This window comes from Garra rufa, chromosome 16 (assembly GCF_049309525.1).
Source record: "Garra rufa chromosome 16, GarRuf1.0, whole genome shotgun sequence".
Taxonomy (NCBI): Eukaryota; Metazoa; Chordata; class Actinopteri; order Cypriniformes; family Cyprinidae; genus Garra; species Garra rufa.
Genome location: NC_133376.1, coordinates 4184403 through 4206375, shown reverse-complemented (window position 1 = coordinate 4206375; position 21973 = coordinate 4184403). Strand labels below are relative to the sequence as shown.

At 38.6% G+C, this 21973-nt stretch overlaps 1 protein-coding gene across 1 annotated transcript in view; it reads right to left on the bottom strand.

Annotated features, from left to right (window-relative positions):
• Positions 1–4491, bottom strand: part of nlgn3a (neuroligin 3a) — a 210602-nt gene extending 206111 nt beyond the window's left edge. The window contains exon 1 of the mRNA XM_073819991.1: positions 4390–4491. The gene's annotated coding sequence lies outside the window, so the exon portion shown is untranslated. The remainder of the gene's footprint in view (positions 1–4389) is intronic.
• Positions 4492–21973: the final 17482 nt, after the last annotated feature.

Sequence of the window (21973 nt, the reverse complement as noted above, 5' to 3'; positions counted from 1 at the left end):
TTGTTCATTAGCCAACAACGCAACCTATACATTTAAGCATTTCCAGTCTGTTGCTTCAGCTATTGACACAGAATTACACAAACAGGCATACATCTAATCTGGCCAATTTTTTATTTAACCCATCCTGTGTGACGGTGGGTACTGAACTCCATTCTAGTCTGGATGGCGACTGAAATCCACCCTAACACCCAAGCAGGTGGAGCTGGCCTGGCCACTGGCACCATGGGAAGAGGGCTGGCGTCTGGAGGAGGGAAGGGCTCTTTTGTCTAATTAGGGCACATGGATAAGCGAGCCAAGCAATAGCTATGTGCATCTATTTGTCAGAAGTGAGGGAGACAGCAGACACATGAGACAAGGTATGTCTTCCTTTGAGCCAAACACAATATATCACTTCTGCTATGCTCTAGATAAAGAACTAATTCCCTGTGCCTAAATATACACCTACTTAAGGTACCAGTACCATAACAATGTACTTAGTGCAAACTGTACTGGTAGGAGGTGTTATAGCTTTGTTTATTAGCACCTGAGGTTGGCTTAATTGCCAATGATGTTCTATAGCATGATAGGCACTGCAATCTGTTTGTGCCAAGCCTGATGACTGAAATAAGGACCACCAGCTGAGAAATGATGCCAACAGCTTGCTAGTTACATTATGTCATATGAACCCAGCCTATTTTAGAGCTAAAGACAGACGTCTGGGCTGAATCCCAAGTCACACTGTATTCATCCCATACAGTAAACCAGATTAGGATTGGTGCATCCCAATTATATGCACACTGAATTGCATGGAGATAGATGCCCTAATACTGACATATTAACTTACTTGCACCCACTCTTACAAAAAAGTAGATAAATTGGGATTCAGCCAGAGTGAGCAGAAAGAGATGGAAAGCTGGGATGTATTCGCACAGTTGCTTTAATTTGTGCCTAAGGGCTCCTGGCTGACCTGGCGAAGGGTTAAGTGTGTGGTGAAGTCGTCTAGAATTGTTTGCTAAGGAAGGATGGCCTCGATTCAAAATGATCCTATGTAGTCAGAGAAGAATAGAGGTTGTAAGGTGAACAATGTGTCATGCTCACTATTGCTATCTTTCGCAAATATGCAGTGGCAGCTTAGTTCTAGTTTCTGTGTCCGAGTACTGTTGCTTTGACTTGCACGTCTTATTAGACAAACAGGGCATACTGATATGTAGTTGGCTCAAGTGGAATATCATTCCAGTGCTGTTCAAGTGTCAAAGCTAATTTGTAGCGCTCTTACATTTGATAACTTGAGTGGAGATAACCAAAATGCTTTAACAAGGAAGTGAGGCTCAACTATTTACCAACCAGAACCTCCCAATCTAGGGCAACTCATTTGCCACCTTTGCCTGCTTTTGTATTCTTGTTTTATTTTAATATTCCGGCATGCTTCACAAGCCGTGTTCCCTATTGTCACTGTTGACGCCATACCCCTGGGCCATTCAGAGTCAAGGAAAAATAGGCAGGTCATTGATGCAGGGTAATTGGCGCCTCATGCAAAAACATGCCTTAGGCTAGAACACGGACATCTCGGTGGACTACATCTCAATCCAGAGTCGAATCCACGTCCCACTGGGACTGCTATGGCCATAAATCCAACCTCCAGACCAAGCGGAAAAGCCTCTGGAAGGACATGCTGCTTGACTGCTGGAGCCTACTGGATTTTTCATGGAGAGCCACCACATTTGCACAAGTCAGAAATTGGATTGTCTGAACCAGCCAATTGCAAAGGTAATGCAACCGCTTTGGATTGGAAGTCCAAATCCTCCCGAGGGAAGCTTCCCTACATGTGGAGGGCTAAGACGTGTGCATTACAAGGCCTCTGCCTCCACTGGTATTGAAGAAAGCATATCGATTAACACTGCTGTTAATACCCCTGACTGAGTCGCTTCAAACGTGAGTTGCTTCAGTTTCCATTTCAGCCTTAGACACCGCTCTAAAATACAACAGTAGAATGGCTAATGCAAAGCCATCGTACCTACTTTGTTGCAGCATCTGAATACGATAAATGTGGCCAGCCAGACAAGTACTGAGAGCAGCACTTGGTCTAAACCAACAAAGGCACAGTAGGGGTGTACAACTAGACCATAACTCCAGCGCTGAACATGTCCCTAACCTATAAAATCTATTGTCAGTTTAGGAGCATAAAGGAACAACAATAACAGGATTTGAGATAGGTTCTGGGGTTTAAGCCTTTCGCAGTAACTGGGGAAGAATACTTTCCCTATTCTAATCTCGCCAGATATCCACTCTGAGCCCAGAATATCCCAAGATAAATGTTGAAATTGAACAATGCTCTTGCTGATTGGCAACTTCTCTCGCACGCACGCTTTTTCCTCCTCCGTTGCTAATCCTCTTACCACAACTTGTCAGCCTCTCTCTCCTCATCTAAATCCATTCGCCTGTTTTAAAAACTGTGTTGTGATATCCCATGCTTGCCTCATACGTGTCTCCATGTTGCTGAACACAGACAGCGCTAGTCCTACATGCTAGTAAAATGTATATGGCAGCCAAGCCACAACACATCATGAAAACATGTCTTTGCACTGTATTATGGCCTGTGATCTGATTCTTTACAGCTATTATATATAGCTATTACATGACTAAATGAGACTCAATGGAAAAAGGCATCCAGCTTTAGCAATATAGCCTGCGTTATGTTTCATGCAGGTCAAGCACTGCAATACAATGCTCAGGGTTCAAATAATTTCACCTTTGACCTCATCTGCCGTGGACCTACGAGATGAAAGAGAGACAGATCCTGTGCATCCAACTATAAGATTTTTTTTTATTATGGCATAGGCTTATCATAACATTCAGAGAATGTGTGTAATGTACAATGCCATATTCTACGTAAATGAATAACTGATAAAAATCAGCCTTCTGTGACTATACTAAGTCACATTGCATGACACTGATGCTTTCAATATATTAACAACATATGCTTACTACATCATGTACAGATATCTATAATTAGCTAAGAGATTATGTTGATAATTAAAACAAATGAAATATAAACACATTTACAAAACACTCTCAATAGCATGTTAGGCTTGATGCTGGGTAACATTTTCTATGAAGCCCCTATTTATAATACATTATAATGACATTTCTAAGGAATTTTAATGAATGCATAATGCATTATAAAAACCTTATAATATGTTATATAATTTCATGAATAATCATAATACATTACAATACTCGAGTATTTGAGGTTATAACTTTTGATTATTAATAACACACAATGGACGTATATTAAATCGACTTAATTAATAATGGACTATATCATATTACATTTTTTTTTTTTTTTTTTACATTATATTACGTTTTATTTTGATGGTCCCCTTAGTTTATTGACTATAAGCAACTTTCCAACTACATGTCAACTATCACTCCTTAGAGTATCAGTAGACTTAGGTTAAGGTTAGGCTATAGGAAGAAGGTTCACATACTTGCAAAGTTATTATAATATTTTTTTTTTTCTTTTAGGGAACCATCAAAATATGGTGTTAGCATATATTTAGCACACTACTAATAAAAAATACTGCTAGCTGACATGCAGTTGCAGAGTTACTTATCAAAAGCTGTCTAAAGGGTATCATAACATTAATCAAACTCATCATATTACACATTCATCTGATCTTATACTTGATGTTATGGCTCTTTGAGAAATATTATTATTATTATTGTTACTTATAAGTGGTCTTTGTATGCTTTGTATGCCTTAATTAAGTCACATGCGTAACGTGGCAAGATATGAGACTTATAATACGTTATAACTATGAGGAGGTAACTCTTACTCTTAAACTCATACTCTTAAAAGCTATAACCACAAATAAGAAAACAATTATAATACATTAAAACTGTCCTTATGAATACTCTTAAGATGATACAACATATTATGTTTTTTTTTTGTTGTTGTTGTTTTTTATAATGCATTATGCATTCATTATAATGCCTTAAGAATACCCTTATAATGCATTATAAATACAGGCTTCATAGAAAGTGTTACCATAATTTTGGTACTATGTTGGATTGTGAAACAAAACTAAGAACCACTGCACTAATTAAAAAAATTCTAGCCTCAGATATACCATATAAAACCAATGAAGGAAAAAACATACAAAGCCACGCTGCACCTACGCAATTTACTCTTGCTCTTACAAATCTCCCTGAAATGCTACAGTAACTATTGAAGTATTCGAGACACAGTCATACTCCACAGCCATACAAAGGACTTAGATGACTCTTTAGACCATGAGAGAAGAAAAACAAAAAAGATGCACAAGGGAGGGCTGCATTCAAAGTACAGAGAAAAAAATAAAAAATAAAATAAAATGACATGCAATTGTCTTTCGTCACCAAAGTGAATACCTTCATCTTCATCACCGTCGTTATCGGATAAATCCTCACCCTGTTTTTTGGAATGGGTTCCTGTTAGTAAAGCAGGAAAAATACAAAGAAGCACAGGAGAATTCAAAATACTATGATCATCAAGACAAGAAATGGACTTAAAAAAAAAGCTATACATGTATTTAGCTATACATGTGATTCATATTAGACAGTATTAATTAACTTACATGAAACTAGTCAATAACAAAAAAATCACTTAAATGTATAACATGATTGTTCATGTATACATAATCAAGTTCACATAATGTGCATCATCGATTAGAACACAACCTAATAAGAGGTTAGAATTTAGATTAAATGGCTAAAACACGACAGATCATTTTGTGTACATAATAGCAGGGAATTAAAATAAATCATCAGTTCGATCCTCTTATTAAGTCTGTTCTTTATATTACAGATACATACAGATGATTTTCTTTTTCAAACAAAGTAGTACTACAATACAGTACAATGAGTGCTGCAGAGTTTCATTAAAATAAATGACATACTTTTCAGAGGGTCAAGAGCTTTACACACTATAGATAAATAAAAGGCATTAACAAGACAAGCTACAATTTGTAATGATAGCGAAAACTTCATTATCAGCCTTTCTGTTTGTAAAATGTCTGAATATAGATGTGACTCTGCTGTTCAAAGAGCAATCATTTCAACATTAGCGTTCATTTCAAATGAATGCTACAGTTCCTCTAACACCACAACACAGATGCAGCTAATTACATCACATCACCAATGTCATCAACAGTGTTTGTACAGATACAATTGGACATGTTTTGACCTACATGTTTTATTGATTCTGGGCAGCATTTATATCAAACTAACATGGCCATTATCGTAACCCTAACCCTAAAATCTGTTGGGTCAATTGGAATGCTGTTCCAGAACCTTGCCCTACTTGCCAAAATTATTATCACCCAGTGATTCATGTCTTAAATTACTTGGGAAAGGATCGGAGTAGTGAGGTCAATCTTTTAAAGCGCTTTTTACAAACCTCTTTAAAGTTAATCATAAAATGCATGCTTTTGTCTTTTGTTCTTTTACGAAATGCAAAGCATCAGTGTTACAACCTGTTTTATATGTGCATTGTAGTCCACTAGGTGTGTGGCATCACACTGTTAGGTTAAGTTGAAGTAAGGCATTGTTTCAGAGAGGTGGCAGCTGTGATACCTGAGGCGAGAAAGCTCTGTCACTTCAAATGTCCTTTATAGTGCATCTGGATTTAATGGCATCATGTTCCCATAAACTCTATTATTTTTCATTGAGGGTATTTGCAGTCCAAATGCTTTTGTATTAATATATGGCAGATGTTAAACACATCAGTGAAAATCTAATTTTGAAATACTTTAAATCAAATGGAAAATCTTTGGATTTATCAACCACTGATAACATCAATGAAAGATGAATTCAGCAAATGAGGCTGTATTTGGTGTTGTTATACACAGGCAATTAATATTTTACATTTGTAGGTCAAATGTTGCATTTCATTTGAGTAATTTAGCCAAAGGAGTGTTTTTGATAAAAATAATGCTGGTTCCTTAATTCTAAATGTATTTGTGAAAAAAATGTATTTGTATGTACTTTGGATAATGTTTTGAAACCATATTTTAATGTTTTTTTTTTTGTTTTTGTTTTTTTACATTTAGGTTATACCAAGAATTTATCAGTACTTACACTGATTTTAAAAACTTTCATTCTGGTTCTCAAATCTGATTGGTTGAGAACCGTGAGATATTGTACTGGTATCGCTACAGGAATGCCTTTTCACAATTTTGTTCTAGCCGGGTTTGTTTTTTCCCGAGTATCATGGCGGACGCCCAAATCCCGTATCATTATATAAATAGTACTCTTTTTGTGTGCAATGCAGTTTTAAAAGGTTTTCAGGTGAGAATGTACTAGTTTATAGTTCAATAAAGATAACGTCTATTTAAAAATTAGCTTTTTCGTTTTCAGACATGTGAGCTCCAGATGGTCAGCATTACACTTGACTGAATTGGCTAGCAATTTTTTTGATGGCTGCTTTTGTTGTTGTTTATTAAATATTATTACTCAATAAATAAAAATGTATATAAACAATATTTTAAATAATGTATTCAATAATAGTGTTTAGTATTGAGAAACGTATGTGTATTCGTGATGGTGATTTTAAATATATTGTTCTGCCATTATATGGCGACAAGAGAGTGTTTTTATGAGTGAGCAGTAAAAAGTGACTTTGGGACTTTTAAACTGAAATATATAAATATAATAATATATAATAAATGCACTGAACAGCAAAATCACCCTTAAGAGATGAAACTATATGTGACCCTGGACCACAAAACCAGTCATAAGGTTAAATTTTACAAAACTGAGATATATACATCTTATGAAAGCTCAATAAATAAGCTTTCTATTGATGTATGGTTTGTTAGGATAGGACAATATTTGGCCGAGATACATCTATTTGAAAATCTGAAATCTAAGGGTGCAAAAAATCAAAATACTGAGAAAATCACCTTTAAAGTTGTCCAAATTAAGTTCTTAGCAATGCATATTACTAATCAAAAATTACATTTTGATAGGTTTACAGTAGGAATTTTACAAAAAATCTTCATGGAACATGATCTTTACTTAATTTCCTAATGATTTTTGACATAAAAGAAAAATCAATAATTTTGACCCATACTATGTATTTTTGGCTATTGCTACAAATATACCCCAGCGACTTAAGACTGGTTTTGTGGTCCAGGGTCACATATAACACTTTCTTCAGTAAACATTCAAACTATGTCATTATCATTGTGAATTTTGATTCATGTTTGTATTTAGTATTTATTGTATTTGATTGTATTTATTTAGTGTGGAATTAGTAACGGAGGCTTATGCTCAGTTGATCAACCGTCAAACTTTGATTAAAATCTGTGGCAGAAGGAAGTAGTTCTCACAAAAGAGGGCTTTGAAAGACACTCTGTTGTTATATTGTTTATGTATTTACCCTGGTGAAAAAAACAGCTAAAACCAGCCTAGGCTGGCTGGCTGGTTTTTGGCCACTTTCCCAGCCTGGCCACCAGCTAAAACCAGCCAGGCTGGAAGACCAGCTAAAACCAGCTACTTCCAGCTTAAACCAGCTAAGACCAGCCAACCAGCCTAGGCTGGTTTTAGCTGTTTTTTTTTCCAGCAGGGTAGACACTCGTGCCGTCTACTATACACAGCCATATCTCAAGTCTACTCGTGTGATATTGCTCATATAATGTAAATAAATGTCAAATGTAATAAAAAATATCACTACTGTTTGCTTTGACATGGTTTTTGCATTCACCACCCTTTCAGTACAGTGTTTAATTTGTATCAGCATTAAATCATAAATGTTCAAGAACTGTTGAAGGAAATGAATGTCATGAAAATCATTTGTTTAAGACTGAACCTATTCTGAATAAGATTCCCAGCCCATTTCAGCACTACAGCACTTTATATAATATAAGCCTCACAGGACAGCAGTCCATCTGGTCCACTGTCTCCACACACTTGTGTTTTTACAGTGGGCTAATACAGCCTCTGTGACCTATGCGTCAGTGTAAAGAGCTCACTGAATGTAAAGTGCATCCCATTCTGAAGAGCAGGAGAAGAGGGTCAAAGTGACAATGGATTGAGCCCAGATTTACATATCGGAAAGGTCACAATGTGGCAAGGGACCTATTGGCGAAATGTTGGCTTCTAACAATTCAAGATGGTATTCACTTTACTGTCTGTCTCAAATCCTCCTGTGGTCTTCCTCGCCTTCTCTGTTTCGCCTTCTCTCTCATTCCTCAGTGTTTGTCATAGCATTTTATCTTTTGTTTCTTTTGGAAATGAATTTCTGTGTGATGTATACAGATTTCAGTATCAATCCTAGGTGAAAGATTGACGAAAAACCCATTTTACTTCTGTAATGTGAGGTATTTCCAAGGGCACCATGATTAAAATGCAGAGTGGAAACTTATTTTATCAGTCGGGAATTGACAGGCTGGTGAAAACTGGCGTTCTGTACCAGAACAGACCAGGTCATATGAATTAATTATTATGAATAATACCTGTAGAAAGCTGTCCGTTAGCATTCCCATTCATCTCAATGGCAGTTGCTCAGCTGGCCTGTGACTGCAAAACCTGTTTGCTACCATCTGTGTTCATGATCCCTAAACCTAACCATTCGTCAACAATATAAAACCAGCCTGCTCTTTTTGTTTATAGCCATTCATATGTAACATTTAGGCCTGGTTTCATAGACATGGCTTAGACTAAACCAGGATTAGGCCATAGCTCAGTTAGGACTTTTATGTAATTTTAATAAACGTGTCTTTAGAGAGAAAAAAAAAGTTAATTTATTTCAGTAATTCAACTCAAATTGGGAAACTTGTGTATTAAATAAATTCAATACACACAGACTGAAGTAGTTTAAGTCTTTGGTTCTTTTAATTGTGATGATTTTGGCTCACATTTAACAAAAACCCACCAATTCAATATCTCAACTAATTAGAATATGGTGACATGCCAATCAGCTAATCAACTCAAAACACCTGCAAATGTTTTCTGAGCCTTCAAAATGGTCTCTCAGTTTAGTTTAGGTTACACAATCATGGGGAAGACTGCTGATCTGACAGTTGTCCAGAAGACAATCATTGACACCCTTCACAAGGAGGGTAAGCCACAAACATTCATTGCCAAAGAAGCTGGCTGTTCACAGAGTGCTGTATCCAAGCATGTTAACAGAAAGTTGAGTGGAAGGAAAAAGTGTGGAAGAAAAAGATGCACAACCAACCAAGAGAACCGCAGCCTTGAGAGGCTTGTCAAGCAAAATCGATTCAAGAATATGGGTGAACTTCACAAGGAATGGACTGAGGCTGGGGTCAAGGCATCAAGAGCCACCACACACAGACGTGTCAAGGAATTTGGCTACAGTTGTCGTATTTCTCTTGTTAAGTCACTCCTGAACCACAGACAACGTCAGAGGAGTCTTACCAGGGCTAAGGAGAAGAAATGGACTGTTGCGCAGTGGTCCAAAGTCCTTTTTTCAGATTAGAGCAAGTTTTGTATTTCATTTGGAAGACAAGGTCCTAGAGTCTAGAGGAAGGGTGGAGAAGCTCATAGCCCAAGTTGCTTGAAGTCCAGTGTTAAGTCTGTGATGACCACAGTCTGTGATGATCTGAGGTGCAATGTGATCTGCCGGTGTTGGTCCACTGTGTTTTTTGAAAACTAAAGTCACTGCACCTGTTTACCAAGACATTTTAGAGCACTTCATGCTTCCTTTTGCTGACCAGCTTTTTAAAGGTGCTGGTTTCATTTTCCAGCAGGATTTGGCACCTGCCCACACTGCAAAAAGCACCAAAAGTTGGTTAAATAACCATGTTGTTGGTGTGCTTGACTGGCCAGCAAACTCACCAGACCTGAACCCCATAGAGAATCTATGGGGTATTGTCAAGAGGAAAATGAGAAACAAGAGACCAAAAAATGCAGATGAGCTAAAGAACACTGTCAAAGAAACCTGGGTTTCCATACCACCTCAGCAGTGCCACAGACTGATAACCTCTATGCCACGCCAAATTGAGGCAGTAATTAAAGCAAAAGGAGCCCCTACCAAGTATTGAGTACATATACAGTAAATGAACATACTTTCCAGAAGGCCAACAATTCACAAAATTTTTTTTTTTTTTTTTTTTTTTTTTTTTTTTTTTGTATTGGTCTTATGAAGTACTCTCATTTGTTGAATTGGTGGGTTTTTGTTAAATGTGAGCCAAATCATCACAATTAAAAGAACCAAAGACTTAAACTACCTCAGTCTGTGTGCATTGAATTTATTTAATACACAAGTTCACAATTTGAGTTGAATTACTGAAATAAATGAACTTTTCCAGAAGATTCTAATTTATTGAGATTCACCTGTAATATGGATGTATTGACAGAATCTAAAACTTAAGCACTATTACATATTTAGAGCTATAGAAATGTAAAATATTGAAATATGAAGTAAAATGTATTTTATAGTTATGTATTTTTTTACAGCTTCTTGTTAGTGCTATAAACAGGTGCATATAAATAAATCAACGCAATTAGACTAACAAAAATAGATGGAAATATGACTATGTAGATAGAAATATGATTATGTTTTAAAGGGGCCCTGTTATGCTCTTTTACAAAGTTTTTATTTTGTTTTGGGGAGTACTACATGCTCTCATACTTGGTGGTTCGAAAAACGCATTATTTTTCACATAATTTACAATATTAGAATAGCTTTCTCCCCAGGCTGGCACAAACGGCTCGATTAGTTCCGGGTTCCGCCTTCCAAAAAACCAAATGTGTTGTGATTGGTCAGAAGTCCCACTGCGTTGCGATTGGCAAACAGCGTAGACCGAGTTCCGCCCTGCCGCGCCCCTTCCCAAAGCAGCAAACTGGATTAAAGTGATTCTTACGTTTTAAATCTGGATATTTTTCTTACAAAAACACATTGGATTGCTAAAGGAGGCTTTTACCGACTGCGATACATGATATTATCATTATTGTGCTAATGTATTTATTATCTTCATGCCCGAAACCATAAGGCTAGTGAAGCTATTGACACTGAATGATGAATAAATGTCTTACCACACACTGCACGTTTACGTCTACGTCTACACGTGCACGAATGATCATTAGTCAGGGTTCGTGTTTACATCAGCCACGACTCTGCGTGTGTTTGAAACCTCTAATACCGCACGTCAATGGCGCCGCTCCAGCACGGCTACCGGAGCAGTTCGCGGACTCTTTAGTTAAAGCTGAGACGACCTGCGGCAGACGATCCCAGAAGCGGCTGTCTATAATACATGCTAAAGTTAGGAGAATCCCCCACCCGCCAATGAATTGAATTTCTGTAGGCGGGATACCGTGTTGTGACATCATTGCATGCGGAAAACAAACGCTGTAGTCCAAATCAGCCGTTCGTTGTAGTTCTTGAAAAGGGACTTTTTAAAAACTAAATATCTCCCTTTGGAGTGGACTTTGAGATTTGTAACTTTGTAGATGTTTTTTATGCCCAAACGTACACACCACACACTGGCTAAAGTTCAAAAAGTGAAAAAGCATAATAGCACCCATTTAACACAACATTTCAGTCATTCAAGATTGCATGATGAAAACATTATTACAATATGATTTGCAAGATATAGCAGTGTGTGGGATTCATCTATTTTGTTATATTGTAGTTACATTTTTTTATTACATTTTCTAGATGTATTTCATACCTCTTAATTCTATTCCCAACCCTAAACATAACCACCAACAGCACATGTTATACTTACTATATTGTGTGTTCAGATTAGAAGAGCTAAACCTAAACATAACCAAGTAATTGAAATAATTTATTCCAAAAATCAGTACCAAAGTGTTCTAAATGACGATATGCAGCAGTATCGGTTACCTTGAGAGTGGGAAAGCGTTGCTATTATTGCAATAAACTTTAGCCTAAAACAATGCACAACTAGAAATTTGATTAAAATTGACTTAATTAAAATGATGTTGTGGCCTAGGTGATGATACAAAGGAAAGTATCATCAGGAGACTGTTCGAGATTAATGAATTGTGTACAATCAAACCAGGAACATGTATTAGGAAAGTAAATAGGGCCAATTTTGACTTGTCGATTTTAAAGGTTAAGGAGACTATAATCCTAGAGAAAGGACAGCCAAAAATTTACACCAGGGCTTTAGTAGCCCAGAGGACTTTTATATCACAGGCCTTTTGTTTTTATTACAATTGCTGGATAAATAGAGGATGGCATTATGAGCTGTCCTTGGCGTTAACCGCTGCGGCAATAACGGAGAGTGACTGCAAAGAACGCATATGAAAAAGAGCCCTGGTCGGAAAGCAATGATTACATTAAGATGGCTCAAATATTTCATTGAAATCCTCGGCTGTTTCTATTGAAGACATACATTCTGTTTACCTTCTGTTTTCGGCGTGCCTCTTAAGATGAAATGGGCCAGCGATGTATAGATCACAAAAACAGCTACAGTCCGACCTTGGAAGAATAACCAGCCCTTTATAGAAGGCCTAACAACAAAGAGCATTTGGAAGACACTGCGCTCTAAACCGGCAGATATACTGGGCCAGTGAGCAGTGTGGGATCTGAACAAAAACTTCCTGGGTAAGCTGTGTCTTGCATTTCAAGTCGGACTGAATGAAGTGCCAGTGGCAAGACTCCACTCACGCCAGGCCTACGGGCTGCCACACATTTAAAAGAGCTGTTCCATATCAAGCAGAGGAGACATCCGCTTCCCTTGTGCCTTTCTTCCTTAACTTCCGCCTACCCCTTTCTCCATTTATGCATTGCTGTTTGCCATGCAACTTAGCCTGAGGCTACATACGCACACATTTTAAACCTCAGTAAAGTTGAGCTATCCAAAAGCGATTTCCATGCCATTTTATTGTCTGACATTGCTCAGTCGGGGCCTAGTTCAGAATCCAACACTTAGCAGTTTCCATCATGTTGGCAGACTGCTGGAATTTGACAGCTTGTCCAATTCATTGTGAATTCGTCTTTCTCATGGGGGGGAAAAAAAAGAAAAGAAAAGAATGGAATGTAAATAGGTTCTCTGGATTGATCCCACCGAATTCCTTTCTCTCAAACTATTTAACTGCACCAAAGCCAAAATTATTTTCTCTTAATAAGTGATTTGTCAAAGCCCATTCGAAACATGTCAGAAATAGCTCCCTTAGAGATTTCATCATGCATGCGTGTTTCATAGGAAATGTGAAGCCAACATCAGAATATTATGTTAATAGAAGCAAATAAACATAATTGATCCTGTACTTGGGGAACGGTATTAATGCAATCTTTAAAAACACCCTTTAGGCATTAAACGTTCTATTAACAGCGTGATTCATCCCAGGGAATTCTTAAACTGAATATATAAACAGATACAAACTAGATTGCATTTAAGTTTAGCCTACAGAATGTATTAGAAGTGCTTCCTGCTAGCATCATATACATGGGATAAATATAAATTATTCAGCACTCAGCATGTATGGAATAAAAAAAAAATATTTTGAAAATAGTTTGGTTTGAAATTGTTCTTGCGAAAACACTTTAGAAAGATCGTATACATTAGCATAGCTAACATGAAATCAAAATGAACACTTTTAAAGCCATTAATCCTGGTTAATGTTAATTTCTACTTATGCTAATACATTTTAACATTTCAAGTTGTGTAAATTAGCATTATAATGAAAGGGGTCTGTGACCCTCGGGAATCAGTGGCGATATTGCAGGAGGTCCACCAATTATTGAAAGAAACTATTATTATAAGAAGCTAAAGTTTAGCTAAATATTGTCTCTCCCACATAAAATATATAATTTTTTAAATATACAATCAATGTAAATAAATAATGATAACTTTATTGACCAAGTACATAAATAACTACTTGTACTATAGTTTACTATATTATATGGATATGTTATTATATGTTATTATATGCCAGACTTAAAAAAAGAAGTCAGAGGTCATGGAAGCTTAAAATTTTCATGGCAATTTTATATTAAATGGAAATTAATAAAATGTAAAAAAAAAAATAAAAAAAAAAAGTCAGAAATTAAATGTAAATTTCAATAGTGAATCAAAAATCTAGATTGCTATATTTATATGCCATATAAACTGCTTATGATTTTGATTTTGATGGATTGATTTATTGATTCAGTAGACACAGAAGCCTGGATCCGTCATGAAAATTCATTGTTGAAATGTTGTGACTTGCTTTACAGCAGTCCTTGATCCTAAAAAGACTGAAGACCATTGTATTAATTTATTATTAATAAACATTAATTAACAATGAAATTAACAATACAAAATTTTCATGTTGTAAGTTCACAATACTTAATTTCCAATTTTACATTGGACACCAAGTCATGATACAACATAACACCAAAATATCTAAGGTTACGTATGTAACCCCGGTTCCCTGAGGACAGGGAACGAGACACTGCGTCCTGTCGGACACTTTGGGAACTGCCTTCAGCGTGACCAGTTCTGAACATGCAATAGAACAACGACAATGAACTTGACATTGGCCGGCGCCAGCCCATGACGTCATTAACAAGGCGCCTAACAGTATAAAATGGGCGCCTGTGAATACATCAACCAGACATAAGCAGGGCCCGAAAACGTAACCTTAGATGTTCCCTTCCGGAGGGAACTCTACGCTGCGTCCTGACGGACACTTTGGGAACGTATATACCCACGCCACCATGCTGAGGGATAAGTGATCAACTGACTGATTGAGGAGTCAAGAAGGAACATCACCCCTGCTTCAGCGAAAGTCGCTTGGGCCAGAGCCTGAGCTCAACCTCGCAGGTCAGCTCAGGGCATCATAGCTAGCTTGGCTACCCAAGCACGGAACTCTCAAGAGTGGAGGCCTTCTAGGCGAGAGAGGACCTACTACACTCAACGCTACAGAAATTAATGAAGTTTATCAAAGAAGCCTTCATACTAAGCGGAGTTCTAAAGAACGGAGGCTTCAGCAGAATGACTCTCTAAACGAGAGGAAGCCTGACAACGTTCTGTGCCAACAGGTAAACAAATCTAATAGTGCAGGTCTCATGACCTAACTATACTCAACACTGGAGGTAATCAGTGAGGCTGAATAGCCTATACGCCAAGACTACCTGAGTGGAGTTTCTGGAGAGTGGAGGCTTCAGTGAGAGGAAGCCTAGCAACACTCTGTGCTAGCAGGAAACAGCTCTAAGAGTGGAGGTCTCATGACCTAGCTACACTCAACACTGGAGGTAATCAGTGAGGCTCAACAACCTACGCAACAGAACTACGTGAGTGGAGTTTCTGGAGAGTGGAGGCTTCAGCAAGAAGACCCTCTAAACGAGAGGGAGCCTGGTGACACTCAATCCTGCTAACAGTGCTACCTGGATTGGAGTTGAAAAAAACTAGAGGTTTTGGAACCAACTCGAAGATGAGAACGAAGGGATTTCCCTGCGTAACCCACACCGTATAGGATTTCAGAAAAGGACCCGACACACAGGGGGGACCTTTACCATAAACATGGATTTCAGAAAGTGCCTAAAGACTCAGCTGTGCACTTACCACACCTGTGGATTTTAAGGAGTGCTCAAAGCTTTACGTGAGTACTCACCACTATGTGGGTTTGAGAAGGTGCCCAGAGCATAGCGAGGGAAACACCATATATTATTAGGCGATAGCAAAGCCTGGAAGCGGAGCTTTTGGAGAGGGGAGGCTTCAGCAGAAAGGCTCTCTAGAGCGCGAAGAAGCCTATCGACGCTCAATCCTAAGGAAGCTCTTCAGAGTGGAGGTCTCAGTGTAAAAACCCTCTAGAGGAGGGGAGACCTGACTACACTCAACGCTTGAAAGTGACAAGGCTCACAGAAGAGCTCACATGCTAAAAGCAGAGCTGTGCATAGTGGAGGCTTCGAAATTGTTTCTAAGGAAACAATCCTACAACACCTGGTCTTGGTGAGTGGTTGGGTTAGCACTCCACCAAAATAATTAGCGAGGCATAAAAGTGCCTACTAGCTGTATGACTGCGGCCTGCATTTCTGGAGAGTGGAGGCTAAACAGAAACACTCAAACGAGAGGGAGCCTGGCGACACTTGATCCAATGGAAAAAGCTCTCAAGAGTGGAGGTCTTAACATGATGACTCTCAAATGAGGGGAGACCTGGCTACACTCAACGCTAAAAAGTACTAAACTCACATAAGAGTCCACAAGCGGGACTCCATAGAGAGGAGGCTTCAAGAAATGCATCTCTGAAGAGAGAGAAGCCTAACAACACTCAGTTTTGGCAGAGGGGCTTTAGCACGATACCAAAAAAATAGTTAGCGAAGCCCAACGGGGCCTACCAGCTATATACTGTGAGAATGGGTCTACTTAAAAGCGGAGCTTTAAGGAGAGCGGAGGCTTCAGCAGAGCGATTCTCAGCTCGAAGAGGCCTGGCAACGCTCACCGTGGCAGGAAAATCTAGGAGTGGAGGTCTTAGAATACCACAACTCACTAAAATGAGGGGAGACCTAACTACACTCAACCCCAGTCAAGTAAAAAGGTTCCAGCGGAGTCTACATACTAAAATTACCATCTGGACAGAGCTTTAAGCGCCTATACAGAGTTCAATGAACTCTGGAGGTCCAACACAGGGCTTTTGCCAAGGAAGACCTGCTGTATTACGCCTTAGTATAAATAGCGAGGCTCAAAGGAGCCTACAAGCTACTAGAACTGCCCAAGATGGAACTGTGAGAAATCGGCCTAAACGTGAACCTCAGAGGAGGTGGAAGTCTCAACAGCACAACTCTCAGCGAGAGGAGGCCTGAATAAAAACTACTCACAGGGGAGGTTTTACTAAACTTTCCTTTCTCTAACCTTAGAAGCAGAGCCCTGGGGAGCGTGGGCTTCAGTGCACTGACTCAAAAAGAGAGGCAGCCTACAACACTCAACCCTAGGTTGCTTACATTAAGAAAGAGGGTGGAGGTCTCAACCCAAGATTCCCGGTTCTTACACTCAGATTAAGAGCGGAGTCTCTGAACGACTCTTGCTACGGAAAGGGGGACCTGCTACACCCAGTAGGTGTGTAGACATATATACGTATATATTAAATAATGTCTAGGCCGAGCTCTGGATAGCGGAGGCTTCAGAGGATAACTCTCAGAGTAAGAGGAAGCCTGACAACGCTTAACCCCTTGTAGGGAGTTATTAAGAGTGGAGGTCTCAGACCCTATCTCTCAGACGAGGGGAGACCAAACTACACTCGACGCTAGGGACAGTGAAAGCTCAGTAAGAGCCCATCTAAAGTCTAACCTAAGCGGAGCTGGAGACAAATAATATACATACATATACATATACATATACACACCATATATGTCAGTTCATGTACTGGGCCATCAGATTGAGTTTATCAACCTCAACATCGGCCCAGCCCCAGAGTCTTACGAGGGGAAAAAGGCAGGCGGCCAAACTAGCCGCCTGGCCCTGCTTCTGGCCCGCAGACCAGGAAGGGCCAGACTTCCCCCTGCGTTTGGGCGTTTTCTTTTCGTGCAAGGCAGCACCAGCCTGACCTGCCGCCGCGAGCCTTCAGAGTCGATGTTACCCCTGCCGAGAGACAGAAAGCGTCTCCTCAACATGATGAGTTCTCTACAATCAGACATTGGTACAAACTGTTGTTTGGTCTGGCCAGAGGAGAACTGGTCCCCCGACTGAGCCTGGTTTCTCCCAAGGTTTTTTTCTCCATCTCTGTCACCTGTGGAGTTTTGGTTCCTTGCCGCTGTCGCCTCTGGCTTGCTTAGTTGGGGACATTTTCCAGCGATATCGTATACTATTTGAACTGAACTGACGATGATATCACTGAATTCATTGATGAACTGCCTTTAACTGAAAATTGATTGTTACAATAATGCGTTACTTACACACTATTGTGCTGTTTAAATACTGTGCAGTTGCTTTGACACAATCTGTATTGTAAAAGGCGCTATATAAATAAAGGTGACTTGACTTGACTTGACTCAACAGGGGGCATCGACACACATCCACGCTCACACACCCACTCGACATCAGCATAACATGCCGATGTCGGTAAATGCGGGCTGAATATGGTTTATCCCATGCCTTCCCGATCTATACAGATCGGGAAGGAATGGGATGCTCACTGGGGCTGGTCTGCTATGGTCAGGGAGAAATCGCTCATATAATCTGCTATGAGCAACCTCCCCCTGCGCGCGATACACTGCAGATCTAAACTGACAGCCGCGCGGTTCATAACAGACAACAGCTCGTATACGCGGGGCAGGAAGGGTGTGAGAGCTCAGCTTTCCTATCTTTAAAAAATATTAAGGATAGTCTGAACAAAGGTTTTAAATGCTAAAACGGCTTGCCATACACCCCAAGTCAGCGGCTGGCGAGCGTGAGAGATTAACACGTCTCTCAAACTTGTCAGCGAGCTTCATCTGTAACTGACGCAATCTCGTTCTCCACGCAGCCTCGGCTGCAGCGGGACCCGAGCCGTGTGAGCAGATGAATGTCCCAATTCCCTCGAGAAAGGGGACAGACGAGAGCGGAGTTTCTATAGAGAAACTCTCACAATGAGCGCACTCCGTTCTCTCGAGAACAGAACGCGCGCTGCTCTTCACCCAAACACATAACACACAGGTCGTGCGCATCATCAGGTGTCGGATTTCTCTGACACGGATCCGCACACTTCCTGAAATGTTTACTCTAGGCATCGTAAATTTCTGCTCATGCTCAGAACAAGGACTCTGAAGACAAAAAGATGGTTGATGTATTCACAGGCGCCCGTTGTATACTGTTAGGCGCCTTGTTAATGACGTCATGGGCTGGTGCCGGCCAATGTCAAGTTCATTGTCGTTGTTCTATTGCATGTTCAGAACCGGTCACGCTGAAGGCAGTTCCCAAAGTGTCCGACAGGACGCAGCGTAGAGTTACCTCCGGAAGGGAACTGTTTATTGTACAACAATAAACAGAAATATCTTTGGCTAAATATGTAAAGTTATTATTGCCGTTTTCAGTGACGGTATGCCATGTTACTGTTAGTGTTGGATTCTGTCTAATCTGACTAATTTCTACCAAGTGCTAACTGAATTTGTGCCAAAATACCATTTGATGGCTTTGATTGGATGCACAGTCTCTTTTTGAAAGTTATTAAGCCAATTTATTTATTTGTTTATTTATTGTTCCCAGTGATCTGGATATTTGCAATTTCTCATTGACATTTAGCACAGCCTCTTTTCCCTCCCAGAACAGCCGTGTGACCCATTTTCGTGACAATATTCACAATAGTAGAACCACTGCTTCAATGCAAATCAAATTTGACCCTGATTACTTAATGTTCCTGGTTATTTTTTGAATTTGTGCACATTATACCAAAAATAAATAAAAAGTGCAGCCCCACAGTTTTCCTCACAGAATCTGCTGAAAATATGTACATACCATTATAGAAGTAAATGGGTTTTAAAACTGTGTTGTGAAAAACAACACTCAGAAGTTGCATTCAAACGTGTCTCTGACAGTGCAGTCTCTTAAGATCAAAATAGGCCACAAAAGCATTCTGTGAACCTGATATGACAAAGCAGAAACAAAAGCAAAAAAAAAAAAAAAAAAAAAACAACATAAAAAATTGCGGTGAAAACTGAGCGCAATTTCATGGTATGTCAATTGATCAATTTTGTGGGATTATAAATAAGATTTTAAAGCAAATAAGGAACTAAGACTGTTTACTGCTGTCTGTTTGCATCCCTCCAAAGCTCTCACCAAATCAGCCTTCTGGTAATGGATCGAAGTGTTTGTGCGTGCTAATGTTCTTCAGAAGAGCGATTACATGAACTTTAATGCGTTCACTCACTGTAACACCTTTCATACAGGTGTGTGTATGTGTGTGTCATTCAGCCTGAAAGTACCTCCATTCTGTGTCACATTTTCAGCTTTTCTACCTAACATAATGTCTTGATAAAATTTTCTTTTGTAAATCCCTAGGGCAAATTGGATTGAAACAGCTCGACAGAGTGGATAGACCATCAACAGGCTCTTAGAGCACAAGCGTACTGTTGCCTGGCAACCCTTACTGATGATTTTATGTTATGCAAATTTGCCGGAATTTACATAAGATTTCATGTTGCTGCACGTTGAGACTAATAGTTTTTTTTTTTTTTTTTTGGTGTGATCAAAAAGATTGCACTCTAAAAACTAAAACCCTAATTTTGGAGTTCAGAATTGTGCTTTCTAATGCAAATGTTTTTGGTTTGTTTGCCAAGTTCAAAACTTCAACTGCTGTTATGTTAATATATTATGTGCTATTAAGATAATCAAGGCATAGCCTTGTGAAAATGCAAACAGTTCATTACCATTATAAATGTCTAGATGCATAAGTGTTAAAATAGAAAATAGAAACTCTCATAAAACCACCATTTAACGCAGCCTATCATTTTACTGAAAACAAAAATAGCATTTAGATGAGTTTCTTTAACGTTAATTTAAGCCATCAGCAATAATATCTGTAGAATCAGCAAATACAAGTTTATTAAGCATCTAGTAAAGCAAATAAATAAGGTACTGCAAATGCTAGCTCCTCTTGTTCCTGACCCATATACAGACAGACGGCTCCTCTGGGGAGGGGTTGCTCCCTTAAGACTTTCCCCTCACACCACATAGATCATTTAACCGACAGCGCAAACTCACTGCAAATTTGTTCCAAACTGTAGTTTTCCCCTGAACTCTGTTGTTAATAGTTCAGCAGCAGCTGCTGCTGTGTAAAGACATTGGTTTTGATGCTTAGCTGTTATTTACTTTTCTCATAATAAGATCACGGGAGACTGCGACGGTAGCATGTGTTTCGTGCTGCCTGTCTCCATTCTCTGATTTGAGAAGATTTTCAGGGAACATGCTGCCATAATCTGATGCGGAACACAATGCCATTATTTTTCAGACACCTCTTTTACAAATGTGACAGATATTGCATGCTGTTTTTCTATTTTTGTAAGCTGTCGCACCTACGGATAGACCATTTTCTTTAAAATGAAGATAAAGACTCCAGTGTATATGTAAGCTGTTGTACGTTATTTTGAGCTGGTCACTTCAATGGGGAAGCAATGTTGAGATTGCATGACCAGCTGAACCTTATGCAAAGAAAATATATTTCCTCATAAATTAACAATTAATATATTAAACTGTATTCAATTAATATGCTAAATATTAAATAATGCACAAGTATGGACAACTTTGCTAAGATGTTATTGGACAACTTTGCTTTTGGAATAAATGATTAATGGCTTACTGTAAATTCCTGGTGCATTCTACAGAGTTGGTAACTGAAAAAAAAAAAAAAAAAAAAAAAACCTGTGCACCTTAAAGGTTTTGACATGATGTTTTGAATATGGTGTTTTTAATTTCATTATATTCACTTCTTAAAAAAAAGTCTTCTAAAATACTAATGCACAAATTACTGCCAGAAAACCTAATTTGTTTTAATTAAAATGCAAATTGTGTGGTTAGAGAAAGTTGCATTATTCCATTTATAGTGTACTTTAATAAATATAACTGTAAGGTGATTTAATTTCCCTAAAATGCTAAAACCAACAATGTAATAAAAGCACCAGTGCCAAGCAAGACATCATCTGTGACATGAAAATAATTTAGACTTATCTTTCAGATCATAAAAGCAAACAAATATACTTATGATTGAGGTCTATATGGGAAAGTGACTGTGCTGATTATATTATACAGACACACTGTTTCAAAGGTGCAGCCACAAAGCCTAAACATTATTATTACATTATTTGATAAAATCACTTACCAAGCCTGTCTGTGTAAACTATATATTATCATGTTATTTCTTGTAAAAAACAAACAAACAAACAAAAAAACAAACAAACTTGGGTTTTGGAGGGGTGAGTCTACATTATTTTGTTTTAAACTCGAAAATTATTTCATGAAATTAAATGCAATTGCATAAATTTCAATGAGAATGGATTGCCTGATTCAGGTGATGCCATTAATAATAGTGTTTATGTTTACTCACGCTCTGAATTCATAGTACGTTTATT